A 15,228-nucleotide genomic window follows, 5' to 3' on the forward strand; every position below is an offset into this window, starting at 1 on the left:
CCCCCAGCTCTCCCTCCGCAGCCCCCTGCTTTGGGTGGGGGACTGGGATGCAGGGCTGCCCTGTATCCAGGCAACGGGCATCGCTGAGGCTCTGCAAACCTCTGCAATGCACAGGGGGACCGGCTGGGGCAGGTACCCCCCCCCCCACACACACACACACTGGCCTTCACAGAGTGCCTGAGAGAAGGAGCTTTTCTAATTGTAAAGCATAAGGGCAGAGAGTAAGGCAACGTCTCTACTGGCTGACAACAAAAGCACATTCCCAGATCTACTTGGGCTGTGTGTTTTCCTGTAACTGCTCACTGGGAAGGCACCGGGGACAGCTGGCCAAACTTACTGTGACTTCCTTATATTTCTCAGAGCTGTGTATGCTCCCACCTAGTTCTACCTCCTCCCACTGCAGGAAATTTCCAAACTTACTAGCCACCTATAGGTAGCAGTCGCAATTCCTGGAGCTGTGTTTTGGCCAGGCACAGCCTACCAGTGTCATGATTAATGGATATGCACACACATCGCCAGGCTTCAAAGACAGTCTGTAGCAGAAAAGGTCAGTTGAGAGCAAATGATCCATTAAATCTTACACTCACAAAGGGAAGAGGTTCTTCATCAGTAAGGGGATAAACTTCTAGTGCCAAAGAGGGGAGTGGGAGTATTACCAACTTCAGTGACATTCAGATTTCAGTCATGGTGCTTTGGGCAGGTTTACGTGCCCTGTTCCACTCCCCTCCCCTCCCTGTTCATGATGCCCTGTTCCACTCCCCTCCCCTGTACAGCTGATGTTGGCAGAGATTGGGATGGTCTTACTTTAGTGAGGTTCAGTATTTGAGGGAAGACCAAAGAACACCATGAACTAAGAAAGTTACAGACAAGAGCTAAAAACCACACAAACCTGGTCCCTGAGCATCTTCAATTCACCGATGATCTACAGGCCACTGGCATTCAAAACAACTGCAGAGGATAAAGTTATCTGACAGAGGACTGGAACTATAATCACAGAGCTTCTGTAGTGCTAGCTGCCTCCCAGACAATTGTTGGAGCTGCCATACGGACATTATACAATTGCAGATATATGGGGAAGAATGACCATGAACAGAAGAAATAAATGTATGACAAATTGCTGCATTAAGATGCTCTGATTCAAACCAGACCTAATTCAAAGAAGCCCTGTGTCTAGTTTGAAAAAGATGTCACAATGGCCCTTTCCCACCTTATTTGATGCTGTGTCAGCATTTGAGCATCTTAGCCATAAACATTATTCAAGATACAATGCTCTACAGAAAACACAACAGATAGTCTAACCTTCCTCATTGTCACAGTACTGATACACTATCCAGTTGGGATTTTTTTGCTTTCATTCACCATGACTAGAAACATTAAACAAACACTACCTAGGGGTGCATGAAATGCAAAAATCAGGAGCACTCTTTGGAGCTTGGGAATGCTCATGCCTCCTGCTGTAACCTCAGCTCCCTGCCCGTGCCTTCCCTCCTCTCTTAACAATTTGTACAGCCTTGCTGCCTTGCCAAAGAGCTTCTTTTCCTTCTAGTAGTGACAGCTGTTGTCGTAGGAGACTGCACAGTATAAAGTTACTCATTAAGAGAGGTTAAAGAACTACCTCCCTGGAATATAGTGTCACCTCCAGTTGAACTCTGGGGGAAAAGAAGTACAGTCCTTTGCTCCTTTGTGAGCAATGACATGGAACATCAGAAGGGACTGGCCAATGTGCGCATTATACAGGTGTCCTCAAGGCGATTAATTCATAGCATCCAATTCCCACTACTGCTGCAAAGGGCAGCTCTAGTAGCAGAAGGCCAGTTCCTACATACAGAGTGTGTACTCCCCAGCCAACTACACCAATTTTACAACAATCTGTGCAAATCGATCCTTCATTCAGAAATTAAAACCAAAATGAACCGCACTGCAAGACATGACAGAGCAGCTCTGATAGAGAAGAAACCCAGAGCAATGCTGATTGATTATTCCCAGAATGCCTTTCCCAGAAGCATTAATGAAGTACGTGCCTGGGACAGCAGCCCTGAGCAGTGCATGGAAACATCTGAAAAGCTTGCTGAGCCCTCCACTGAACCCACAGACCTCCCTGCCTGATGAGCATATCTAAAACAGTTCTGCAGAGTACTACAGCCTAGGTCTTTACTAAAAACATTCCCTTCCTGCATCTCCTCCCCTTTAAATCAAAGCTCAAATCCCAAATCTGGGGGCACCTCCGATATGTGTATAATGGTATCCATCCAAAATTCCTCAGTAATAGCATCACCTGGGATCGGGAGAAGCAAGCTACTCATTAGGGAAGGCATCATATGAGAGATACAGGCAGGAGAGGCAAAATATAACCAATATGCTTTGGAGGTTTCAAACAGAGCCCACTGCTGGTGCTGAGGGCAGTTATTTTAATCCTCAGCTGCAAGTCACTGGGATACAATAAGAGAATTAGCAAAGAAAATATTTAATGATAACTATGAGCACCCATGCTTTATTCCTTGACTTGCAGCTGAGAGTATTCAGTAGCTCAGAGGTGGATGGGAAAGCAAGAAAAGCTATGGCAAGCAGGCTACCTGCAACTGCGAGTGACAAAAGCAACTCGGCAGAAGCAAGAGTAATGCTCTAATGGTCATTCTCCTGCCAGACAAACCACAAACTCCTCCAGTGATGGGGCACAAACAAATTTTATATTAGCAAAACCCAAGAAAAATTACTCTGCATCAGTATTATCAGAAAGAACATAGCTAGATGATCAACAGATTTTGTTGTTTGGGTGACAAACCAAACCAAACCAACAACAAAAAAAAAAAAAAGCAGAGGAATTGCTTCAGTTTGAACTGGAAGATTTTTCTTCTGAAAGAAAACAATACAAAGGTATTTCTTCACATCAGCTCTCCAAAGTTTTGTTCAATCTAAGATGAAACTTTATTCTTTTCTATTTTCTAACTAAAAAAACCCAAACCAAAACAAACCACAACACCCTCCCCTAAACCACCACACCAAACAAACCAAGACCTCTTTTTATAAAATGTTTGGATCAATTTTTAATAGGAAAATGTGGTTTTCATTTTTAAATGTTGAAATCATCAACTTTGGCGTTTCTAAAAAACATGTTTAATTAAAAAATCTGTAAATATTTTGATGTTTACAAATACATATGTAACCCTTTTTTTGACTGAAACTATTTGCTTAATTTCAACTTGAATTTATGAAGATTTATGGTCTCTGTCAAGATTTTGGAAAAAGGTTTGTGTAATTTCTGCCTTTTGTATAAATGATCTAGCACAGAGATGTGATTCACAGACTTGATACACACAGCTGATTTTCTATCCCTAGGAGAAGAAACATCAGGTCACTACACTTTCCATCAATTACGATTACTCTTGGTCAATATAAAAAACATATAGCAAAAGACCAAGATCTCAAGCAGCTAAGGCAGCACTTTTAGCTTTGTACACCTAATACTCAGGACTACTGAGTACCCCTAGGGATTTATATTGCTAGTCCTAAACGTCTAGATTCCAGTTTACACTTACGTCTAGCTAGTCTGAAGTTTTCCAAATGAGTCATATCTAACTGTATCTTAAAAAACCCACAAAATAACAACAACAAAAATTTCGTTACTCCTTTTTAAAAGCCACCATCACTTACCCACTTTTCCTAAGAAAACTTGTTGAGTATACTCAACTTCAACCACTGTGTGGTCATACTGAGTCACTAGGAGGATCAGAGCTTTGCTGTACTGATCTTCAGGTATTTTAAATGACCATAAATTGTATTCATGTAAATAGCCTGAACGTACAGTCTTTATTTTGAACACTGGATTTTGGCAGAAGGAGATGGAATAGTGGAATGCCAACTCCTGGTTCCAATCAGTTCAGTGAGAGTTTGGCCTTCAGTGCTGCTACCAGATAACATGCAAAATTGGGAGATGGAAAGGGAAATGGAAACACAAAGGCAGTTCTGGCAAGTGATCCCACTTTCCAGTAACGTGATCTATACACTAAGCCAACTCAACTAACAAGCCAATAACTTGCGATAAACTTATAACTTCATTGTGAGATCTGAACACTTAAGCATGGGAAAAAAAGGACAAACTGATTGCTTTCCATCTTGTTGACTGAATACTTGTGGGAGAAATAAATTAAAAATTAGGATATTATTTTTAGCCTCCTTGGAATGTATTCTTGGATGTACTTTGCAGCCACAAAGGTCATGAATGGTCCAGCTCAGTCTGAAGAGTAACTGACAAATTCTACCTCAACATACATGTCATCTGTATTGCACTGGGTGTCTGTCTGCCTGTCTCTAGCATCAGCAAGGGCTACCCTGACAGCAGGCAGAAATGGCCAAGCCAAATAAACACCCCTACTGCAGAACAAGGGGAAACCAGTGGGTCAGGTAGCTGTAAACTAATATCCTGCCATCAACAGTCACCAGGGAAAGCTGCCAGAAACAGTTTGAGATGGCAATTACAGAGAGCCAGTTCCCAGGAAAAGCTCCCTCCTGCCCTCCTGAGCTGAGGGGCTGGCTCGTGCCATGCAGCAGGCAGTGACTGAGCCTGTTACAGCTCCAACATACTTTAAAACTTCCAGCCAGCGCTACAGTCCATCTGAAAATTAGCACCTGGTGAGTGTTGGGGATTTGAAAATAAACCTTCCACAAATTACTAAAAAAGGAAGTTTATGTTGCTTAAACATACTTCTTTGGAATTTATTTATTTTTGCACATGCTGCTAGGGAGGCTGGTCCACTCACACATGTGATGTGCTTCACTTTTCCAGAAAAGTAACAGCTGCAGACAGTGCTGGTCAGCTCAAGACTTCCACGAGCTGGACACTGAAGCTAAAATACAGGCAGAGCCCTGCCATTATATCCCCCATGTCATCTCGTCACAAAACGTTATGTCTACCTTACAGTTCCTGCCACACAGCACCAAGTGTCCAGCACAAGCATGTCCAAGGCTGTTCAATCCCTAGTTTCTTATCTACCAGTACTGTCAACAAATGTACTGTCTGCCAAGGATGCACCTCACATCCACTAGAAGCTAACTGGAGAATGAGTCATTTCACAAAGGACAAATCAGCCATTAGATTATCATGATCTTCACTGTCCACAAGCCTGTCCAGGAGCTGACCTACATGTAAGCTACTCTCAAGCAAAAGAGCTCTCAAGATTTTGCATTAAATAAACACAGCAATACAAGCAAGAAATCTCAGCTTTTAAAAAAAGGTCAGGGCATTCAAGAGTAATAATAACCCTTCTTATATTCTGCAAGTTTAAAATTCAAGTGTTTTTCAACTTATTTTTTTAATTCAAGACATACTGACATTTTTTGATGGGCAGTTTTTTACATGAACCTAATTTCTGGATTACCTCTTTCCTTTTTTTCTTCCCTTCCCCATTTGTGCTTTATCACAGAAAGGAGGAGCAATAGGAGGAGGAAAAAAAAAAAAAAAAAAAAAAGCTAAACCCTCCAGAATGAAAACTTCTTCATCTTCAGGTTTCCCTGAAAAGGAATGCAAAGTTTCTACAAAAGACGGTTTCTACACAAAATAAAATACTTCTGTCACCTTTTTCTACAAGACAAAACTTACCAGCTGTATTACTGTCCTCATACAGATGGGGAAGGCAGGCAGACAGGAATCAAGCTACTTCACGCTGTCAAAATGCAGGCTAGGCACAGAGCTAGTAATTGAATGCAAAACTCTCCAAACCCACTTCACTACTTATAGGGTAATACTATTCCTTATTACTGATTTTAACAGTTATCGCCTTTCACTGATCCCAGCTTTTACTCATAAGCTTCAAGGAAAAAAAGCTTCACATACACACACATATACCCCTCATACATCTGCTTCCCCAGAAATCTCTACAGTGAGAGAATAGCTCTGGCAGCTCTTAAACTAAGTCCCCAGCTTCACTCAATATTTTTTAAAATTCACAAATCAAAAGCAAATGTACTTCTGTAGGTCTCACAATAAGCGATGCAAAGCCTTTGCTGCCATTCTGAGTGATACCGTATCTCAGCTGCTCCACCCAAGGCTAAGCGCAGCGATGAAAGGCAGATTTGCTTTCCTGCCCTGTCAAATCAGGTAAACCCCATTTTCCCTTGACAAAGCACTTTACCCATGATATAGTCAGTCAAAAAAAGATTTAAATTACCACTGGCATTAGAACTCCGTGACAGGAACTAACAGATATATTTTTCTAATGACAGTTTGTTTCCTCCTCCTTCATTATCATTTACAAGTCACACGAGCTCCCGACTCCATAGGAAAACGCACACAGCCAAAACCGGTCCTCACGGTTAACATCAGAAGCCCCAGCTCCAAGTCTCTGGGGCAATACCTCTCCGAAAGAAGGTCAGTCAGCCTCTGGCAGAGTCAGCTGTAGACGCTGGAGCCCTCTGGCTATTTGTGTCACCTCTAGACCCTTAAGAGACAGAAGTGGTAAACATGTGCCACATTGTCAGCAGCCACTTACAGCCTGACACGTTACCTTACAGCACCTTCAACAGCAGAAATTAAGAGCTGAAACCTCCTGCTGCCGCAGCCAAGGTCCCAAGCAGTGCTCCTCAGGGCCAGAGGCTCGCAGCTGGCCGGGCACGCTTAGAGCAAGACTGAAAGGGGCAATGTGACCATGTTCCCAGTACCTCTGGATGCATCGCTGACCTGACACTCACCCTTTACGCTTGTCTTTCACTTATAAGCACGCATACAACACACATATCGTTGTTGGCCATGACAGTTATCAGGCCAGTTATAAATGCAAGCAGACTGTAACCAGGACGCGATGCGTAGGAGTTTGCAGAGAGCTTGAAACAATAGCTGAGGTGAGGAGCGTCCCATTTATCTGCACAATGTTAACTCAGATGTCCAACAACAGCCATGTACATGTCAACAGTCATTAGCCGCTTCACTAGTAATTTGAGAACCGAGCACATGGGGCATCGTGTCTCACACTGCCTGCTGTGAGTGATACCTCCTCTTAATACCACAGCAGACAGCATTTGGGAGGCACCAAATCACCTTTCATGAAGCAAAAGCTACATAAGGACATTCCCCTGCCATACTGATACAAACTCAAGCATCTCAGTAAAGCCCAGGAGGCTTCCACAATTGTATCTCTAGTATAAGCACAGTTTATTGTACCGGAAGATTCTCTTGGAGACTCATTCTGAAGAGATGCAAGAGTAGCACAGCTTCTTCAAACAATTTAACTCATAGCCTAAAGAAAAATTAAAGAAAACTAGAACTTTCTCAATATGATATCTGCTTCCTTTGGTCAATGCAGACTCCATTTCCAGGCTTTTACAAAAAATACTGAGCCTTTAAAAAGCCCTTACTCCATTTTCACAAAATTGCAATTTCTTTACAAGTTGTCCAATTACTCAACATGTTGAAAAGCAAAAAGCGTGTATTGCCAATGCATACACAGGTATAATAATAATAACAATATCAAACCATTACTTTTCTGAAAAAAATAATGTTCATAGAAAGTATTCTCCTTGTTTATACTCCCATGATCACACCTCAGCATAACAGAGATTGAGTGTTATGACATGACTGTGGCAAATGAACCCAAAAATTTGTTGCTGCTATTTCTGAGGAGTGGGGTTTTGTCTGCTTTTATTTTTAAGAACTCTGCAACACTACCAGTCACCGAACAGATTTTTATAGGAATCGACAGGGTATCACAGGGAGTCAGAAGCGACGGCAAGCATAGGGAGCGTCACTGAAGACTGTATCCCAATTACTGATACCAGAGTGCCCAACTCTTACGTGCACACACACAAGCAGACGCTCACTCCCCTCCAAGAGCTGGCTGTGTTCCCAGCTCCCAGACCTATGCTTTTCCCACTCTAGACTCTGCCTCTGCTTTCTGGAGCCAGGAGATTGAGCCTTATTTATGCTCATGTTGCTCCGGCTGTTCCTTTGCACAAGTCACTGAGTGGATTTCTTTGGAGTTCAGACTTATTTCCAAGAAGTGGGCAGTTTCTGTTCATCAAGTGATGGCTGCAACACAAAACAAAAATGAAACCTCAGGGACATTTTCAGTCCTTTTCCTGAGCTGGCGCATGTTCTGACCCAAGCCCGCTGCCTGCAGAAGCATCTCAGCCTCTAAAGTATCGCTGCATGCAGCCTTGCTTCCTACAGGCTCAAATGTTACAGCTGCCTTTGGGGATAATGGAGCTATGGTCATCCCCAGCAGTGGACTTGGACATCAAGCAGAGCAGAGGAAGCTGGTAGCCCAAACTGGTGCACATCACTCAGCACATCAGCAGGAATGAACAAAGCACAAAAGGGGAGCAGGAGGTTCAGGTTTGTGCAGCCCCATGTCCTCATCTAACACAGCAAAATGAGGATTAGTGCCATTTCACAAACCACGTCTTCAGGCAATGGGGAGGAACAGAAGCCCCAGTTCAGCAGTACTGTTTTTGTCCCAGTTCTCAACCACAAATCATAAAATTCTGGTGGAGATTTTCACCTAAAACTTTCAAGCACTGAAACGGGGACAATTTGGAGGGGAGCACCTTGGGAGCAAAAGGCAGGATCCCCCTGTAAGAGTCCAAGTGTCCTTGCATCAGGACTGGAGGCATACACTGATTAAATGGTAGGTTGTGAATGAAGAGCAACACAGAGGGGCACACTGTTCTTTAGGAAAGATTTGTTCACTGAACGTTGGAACAGGCTGCCCAGGGAGGTGGTGAAATCACCATCCCTGGAAGAGTTCAAAATGTGTAGATGCGGTGCTTAGGGACATGATTTAGTGATGGACTTGGCAGTCCTGGGTTAACAGTTGGATGTGATAATCTTGAAGGTCTTTTCCAACCTAAATGATTCTATGTTTCTGTAATTCCATGCCTCTGCACCACTGCCTGAGCATCTACTTAAGCAAGAAAAAACAAAAGGCGAGGAGGATTATTACTGAGTTCAAGATGTGGGAAAATGCAGATCAACATCCTCTGCTCCTATCACAGTAGCTGAACCTCATTTGCTATTGCTGCTTTGCCTAATCACCTAAACCGTAGCAAAAGAGCCAAAGCAAATTCTTTTGCACAGACCAAGACTGTATACATGCATACCATAGGCTACCACCCTCCTTTTGCCTAGAGCTTCCACAAAAGCCAAAACAATTTTCAGCAAGGAAAAAAAAGGCAACTGTAAAAAATCAATTTTTTGAAAGAATGTAGGATGATGCCATTTTCCTAATATGGCAACTAGTATCCCATGTGGAGTCTCAAACAATAGCCAGACTGGCAGGGGATGCAGTAAGAAGATGACTTGGGGGGGGGTGGGGGGGGGGTGGGTGGAAGAATATATATATATGTGTGTGTGTATATATACATATATATATATATTCATTCATTCCCTGCAGGCCCTCAGCCTCCATTTCATCTTGGATTTCTTTGTGACTGCACTGAAAGGGGTCAATAGCTCTCTGCTTGAAAAATGCAGCTTTTGAAAGGACAAAAAAAAAAAAAAAAGCAAGCCAAAAGCAAGACCAGCTTCCAGGGAAAAGGATAAAACAGAGGAGAAACATACCCATCTGCCTTGGGTTTACTGACACTTCCACTGGAATAAAGCTTGACTGGCAAAGCAGGGACAGGGAACATAACCTGCAGATGATCTCAAGTGCTACGGATCATTACACCTTGCTTCAGTCACCACCTCCCCATCCTTTAAAGTACCCTACAAACCCACATGAAGCAGCCAGGCACCATGCTAGAAAAGAATTTCAACCAATTAAAAACAATGGGCAAATTAGCACCAGACTCATTGAACACATCAAAGCTTTGCAACTCAATCAGCGTTTAAGAAATTCTGATCTGAAAAACACAGGCAATCTAGTCAATTTTAATATGCTTAATTAACTTATCTTGATAATGGAACACTGGACCAGTGGCTAGGTTTACATTTAGGCTTTCTATTTGACGAAATGCTCCGGGAAAGCTATGGCATGTTAGAGTCAGGGATTTACTGGGAGGGAGGAGGAACAGGGTTATAACCTTCTCCTTTAGTGCCATCAGACGTGGCCCATGTGGAAGGCTGGCACATGCAGTTTTTCAGGACTCCTGGCCCCGCTTCACATTGCGGTCTCATTCAAAAATCCAACAGCAATTATACTGTAGTCACTTTCTGTATTAGGAAGCATTTTTTAATTCATTTTGGAAATGGATAAATCCAAGTGTCAATACAAAGAGTCTTTAAAAAACAGCTGTTGCTGTAGTCTCCAGGTACAAACAGGTTGAAACTCCATCCATGTGTTTTAGAAACCGATTAACAGTTCTCATTACCAAAACTGTTCCAAATTCGAGGAGCAAAACAGAAGGAAGCTGTACTGTGTTAAGTGGAGACACACTAAATAATCATAGACTGATAAAATCATTTAGGTTGGAAAAGACCTTTGAGATCATAAAGTCTAACTGTTAACCCAGGACTGCCAAGTCCACCTCCAAACCACATCCGTAAGCGTTGCATCTACCTGTTTTTTGAATGTTTCCAATGATGGTGACTCCACCACCTCCCTGGACAGCCTGTTCCAATGCTTGACCACCCTTTCAGTGAAGAATTTTTCCCTAATATCCAATCTAAACCTCCTCTGGCACAGTTTGAGACCAGATATGATTTTCCTGCTCCATTTTTTTTTTTGTCTTTATATTCAACTGGTTATTTGACTGGAGCCTTCCAGTAAACATCAGCAGAAGCCCATAACATTCATCTAAGACAAGCCTGAAATTCACAGATGGAAAGGTGCAGTGGTACCTCCAGCAGCACCATGCACAGCAAAAAGCTACTTCATACAGTTCCTACCAAACTGTCTGAAAAAAAAAAATCAAAAATGAGGCCAGAGAATGCTGCAGAAAGTAAATTGCCTCTGAGAGACTCTAGCACAAACAGCATGTACCTTTGCATTTCACTTCAGTTTCTAATCATGCTATCTTTCTCACAGGCATTCAAATACATTAGTCTGTGCCTTATCAGATCCTGAATTAGGACTGTAGAAAGTTCAGAGATGCTTATGGGGCTGTAATGAGTACTGACAGATAAGCCACACTCATGCATACATGCTTGCAACTGATGTCTGGTTTAACACAATGCAGCCCTAAGCCTTCATAATACAGCATAGGAAACAGAATCCTCCCATCGCCTACTACTAATTGCATCTGCAGTGGTCAGGGGTTGAAAAAGAAGTAAGCAGATTAATTCTATTAGACCGTGCAATAGTATCCCAAGGGGACAAGGGAAAATCCCGTCATTTAAAACAGGACTGGTAGAAGCTGCTGGGAACGATGTTACATACTAGTAAGGGATTAAGGGTTTGGACTAAAGGGCCTCATCTTTTCTAGATCTGGTTTCCATGAGGCATAGCAATTAGAACTGCAAGGCTTTTCTGTTTGTTGGTTTTTGGTTTTTTTCCACTTTTGGATGACCTGAAACATCTTGTCCAGTTGAAAACTAAATGATTAAATTAATTTCTTACTTAATCCCTTCCCCCTAACAAATACTACTTTATTCCTTTTCTTCAAAAAATTTGTTTAAATTAAGGTAATTTTCAATATAAAATTATTTTAGAACACGAGGTTTAAGTATTGTTTTATTAATACATCACATGTAACGTTTTTCTTCTTTCAGCATACTCCTCCCACACTTTTAGCCTATATTTATCTCAATCACATGAACAGTCTTGACCCTCCAAAAGTACATTTTTGCTGGAAAACATTCCCTGTGCCGAAAATACAATACAAGGTTTCACCCTTTCATTGCAGGCAGAGGCAACAAAGCCCCCCTTGAGCCAAATGAATTGAAAAAATCCTCTGCTCAGCCCACTGCGGCATGCCCTGAGCCCAGCAGCAGCTGAGCCTGAGCATTAGGAGCACCGTCTGCCTTACCTGCGTGCTGCTTTGAGGGGACAGGCCTTCAGAGAAATACTTGTTCTCAAGAAGTCAGGTCGTACTAAACATCAGTCAGGATCCTTGCTTCAGGTCCCTAGCACCGTGATCCAGGCTGGTCAACCTGTCAGAAACAGCAATGAAAAATACCTGACTCGTACCTCTGTACTGGGTCTGAGGAGAGGACCATGACCTTGCTTTAATTACTTCTTCCTACTTAAGTAAAGAGCAGCTCCTTCTCAAGGAGGTGAGGGAAAACACCTGGCAGTGTCCCTGAAGACCCTGGCAGGCTGAACTGAAGGCCAAATCCTCCTCCTTACCTTCCAGTCCATTTAGACTGGCCAGAAAAGGGCTCTGACCAGAAGGTAGGAGGAGGACAGGACTATTTCCAGCAGAATAAGAAAGGAGCCACAGAGTCACTCTGCATCTTCCCCTCCTGCTCCCCTATGCAGCCAGGAAAAGTCACCAGGGAAACAGAAGAGGACAAGAACACCAGCAAGAGATGCCATGACTCCCCCAAAGGCAAGTCCCAGAACAGAGGATGGAGCAGTACATGAAAAATCAAAGGTAGTTAAATGTTTAAGACATTCACCCCATGCCTTCCTGTACTGGATGCAACAAATACACGCACACACATGTTCACTTACTGGGTAGATGTTAGAGTACAACTGTATGCTGAAAGGAGGGAGCCAGAAAAGATTGAGGAGGAAAAACAGGGCAAGGTGATGGAGCTGAGAGGCAGGTAAGGGTGGGCTGAAGATCCCAACAGAGCCAGGAGAAGCATTCAGTGGGAGATGCTCAGGTGATAAAAACAATAAACAAGGGAAAGAAAGTAAATCAAAGTGTGCAGAAAGGCAGGGAAAAGCCAGTCGGAAAGGAGAAAGGATCATGCCAGATCTTGTTGGTTTTCTCCTTGCAAAAGTCAGCCAAACCTGGGGCACAGAGGTGGAGCCAGCACTTAACAGAGCAATCGCTCTGTAACGGCTTCTCTCTGGAGAACAGCACAGAGTCTGGATCTCATTCTCCCTGACAGCTCCAATTCAGATATGAAGCTGGCGCCACACAAATCCATTTGATAGTATTACTTCTCTCCTCCCCAGTCTACCTTGCTTCTTCACTCTTTTTTAAGACCCCAACGCTCCACCTTGCCCAGTCCCTCCAGGAGCCCAAAGCCAAGGCCAACTGTCCATGTGCAGCACCAGGGAGCATCCATGTTCCCCCTGCACTAAAGCACTTAGCAGCTCCTCCAGGGTCATGAGAAGCTGGCAGAGAAGGTGCTTTTGCAGCAAGTCCCTCCAGCAGCCCTGTAAGAGACTGAAATGGGGCTGCAGCCAAACATCTCAAGCTCCCCTTCACTGTCATGCTCTCTGGAGCAGACAGCCATACTGGGCTGAAGTAGCATTTATTTGTCAATCCAGTAGATTACAAAACCACTGATAAGCCAGCTGGGAAGTGCTGATGTCACACCAGACCACACGAAAGGGAATTCCTGCCATGCATGTGGGTATCAGACCTCTGTCAGCAGTCCCCCGTACCTCTCCACAGAGGTGCTATTTCACACTTCCCCAGGACAAGGGTGAGGGCTCTGTGGGACACAGCAGCACCACACCTTCAGCCTGAGACAGAGGAGCGTGCTGCACCCTGGGCATTAATCTTACACGCACTAGAGGAGCAGTGCGGTCTAGTGAGCAGGGCAAGAAACTCTTGCCCGCATCTCTAGTGGACTCCACCTTCAGTTGAGTGTCCCCCCGTGGATGTTTGTTTACAAGCCTCTTCCCTGCTCTGCACAACCTGACATTTCAAATACATGCACATCGATCACATTCTGGTTTCTTTAAAAGGGAAGGGCAAGTACCTGAGCGGTGTAAGTGCCCACGTGCAAAAATTGCACATATCCATCTACTTCTGCACAGGACAAAGTGTCTGCTGCCTGACAGGAATATACCCTAGTGAACATGGTCCTAGTCCTTTCAAACATGCAATATTGGATAGTAACCCCCAATCTTTGGAAGCAGTGAGGAAAAAAAATAAATGTATTCAGGTTTGTAAAGTGCTCTGAAACCACAAGATGGGAAGTATCACACGCAGGTGTACTGACAGTCAAAAATTTGAGTCAATGGCATTTTCAGTACCAATTTTCCCTTTCCATTATGGAAGAACAGTGCTGTCCGTCTAGGTAAAAACCATTCATTCCCTATTACTATTCCAGCCGATGTACCACTGTGATCAGAAGCAGAGAGCTCTAATACGTTTAGAGTCACTAATATAGCATTGTCTTCTGTGTGTACTTGTCCACATGAGAGATTTCAATCATCTTCTATTCAAGGAATATTAAGAAACAGAATATATCTCAGGTCATCTAAATCCTCCTCTCCAGTGGAGGATCAGGCCTCTCTCTCTCTTCCCCCCCCCCCCCCCCCCCCTTTGTTTATACCTAATCCAATTGAGTGTCTCAAGCAGCAGGAATATTCTCTCTCTCAGCAGATCGCAGAAAAGCCTGACAGAGAGCAGTCTTCTAGACTTTTTACCTGCATAAACAGTCTCTTGTTTTGTGGGGTTTTTTAGTGTGATCCCTTTTTATCTGACTAGAGCAAAAGCAGTAGCATGTGTGAAACGTGAATAAGGACAATAAAACCCAGGTACTTTCTCCAAGGCTGATGCAGAGGGACAGAGAGGGACAGCAGCACCATGGGATCCAACACTCCTTTAGCCCTATAGGTGAATTTTCAAAAGAGGAGTAGAGCCAGTAGACTACAGGTCATCTGGGCTTAACAGATTTTTAATATGAAAACAAAAATAAACAAAAGCTTAACATAGAATTTCTCCTGGTTAGTTGCCCTGGTCTTACACTCTCTTTAATCACCGCTGGTTGCTATCAGAGACAAGACCCTGGGTTAGACAAGGTCCAGCCCAATCTAGCTGCCCCTTCCACAACACTGCACTAAGATACACCCTTGGGGCTTTAGATTCTGGCTCCTGAGTTTGGTTTGATTTAAGGTGTCCAAGAGACTCTGCTAGAAATAAGCTCTTTTATTTTTATTTTAAATCCAACCCTCATCACAGCTTCCTCCCCACTTTAATGTTTGTTTGGCTTGGGGCCCCAATGGTGGTGTATTTTGCAAACGACTTTTTGTTTTTCCTCTGTGTATACTTCCACAATCTTACACATCCACTTCATCAAGCGTAAGTAACAAGAGTTTACCCTATATACTGACACAGAGATCAGGAGGAACACAAAGCATTCCCATTTATTTTATACAACATCACAAGTAACATCAAAACAGATGTAAAACAAGCAATTCCTCATTATATTTTACATTTACCACAACAAAA

At 43.3% G+C, this 15,228-nt stretch overlaps 1 protein-coding gene across 11 annotated transcripts in view; it reads right to left on the bottom strand.

The window, feature by feature from the left end:
* Window positions 1-15,228, bottom strand: part of TSPAN18 (tetraspanin 18) — a 166,803-nt gene that overhangs the window by 48,880 nt on the left and 102,695 nt on the right. For 9 of the 11 annotated variants that reach the window (XM_055715442.1, XM_055715438.1, XM_005446943.3 and 6 more), the window contains one exon: window positions 11,896-12,019. The exons of the other annotated variants lie outside the window; for them this stretch is intronic. The gene's annotated coding sequence lies outside the window, so the exon portion shown is untranslated. The remainder of the gene's footprint in view (window positions 1-11,895; window positions 12,020-15,228) is intronic. 11 annotated transcript variants of the gene reach the window in all.

The sequence above is a fragment of the Falco cherrug genome, chromosome 7, assembly GCF_023634085.1.
Source record: "Falco cherrug isolate bFalChe1 chromosome 7, bFalChe1.pri, whole genome shotgun sequence".
In the NCBI taxonomy this organism is placed as follows: Eukaryota; Metazoa; Chordata; class Aves; order Falconiformes; family Falconidae; genus Falco; species Falco cherrug.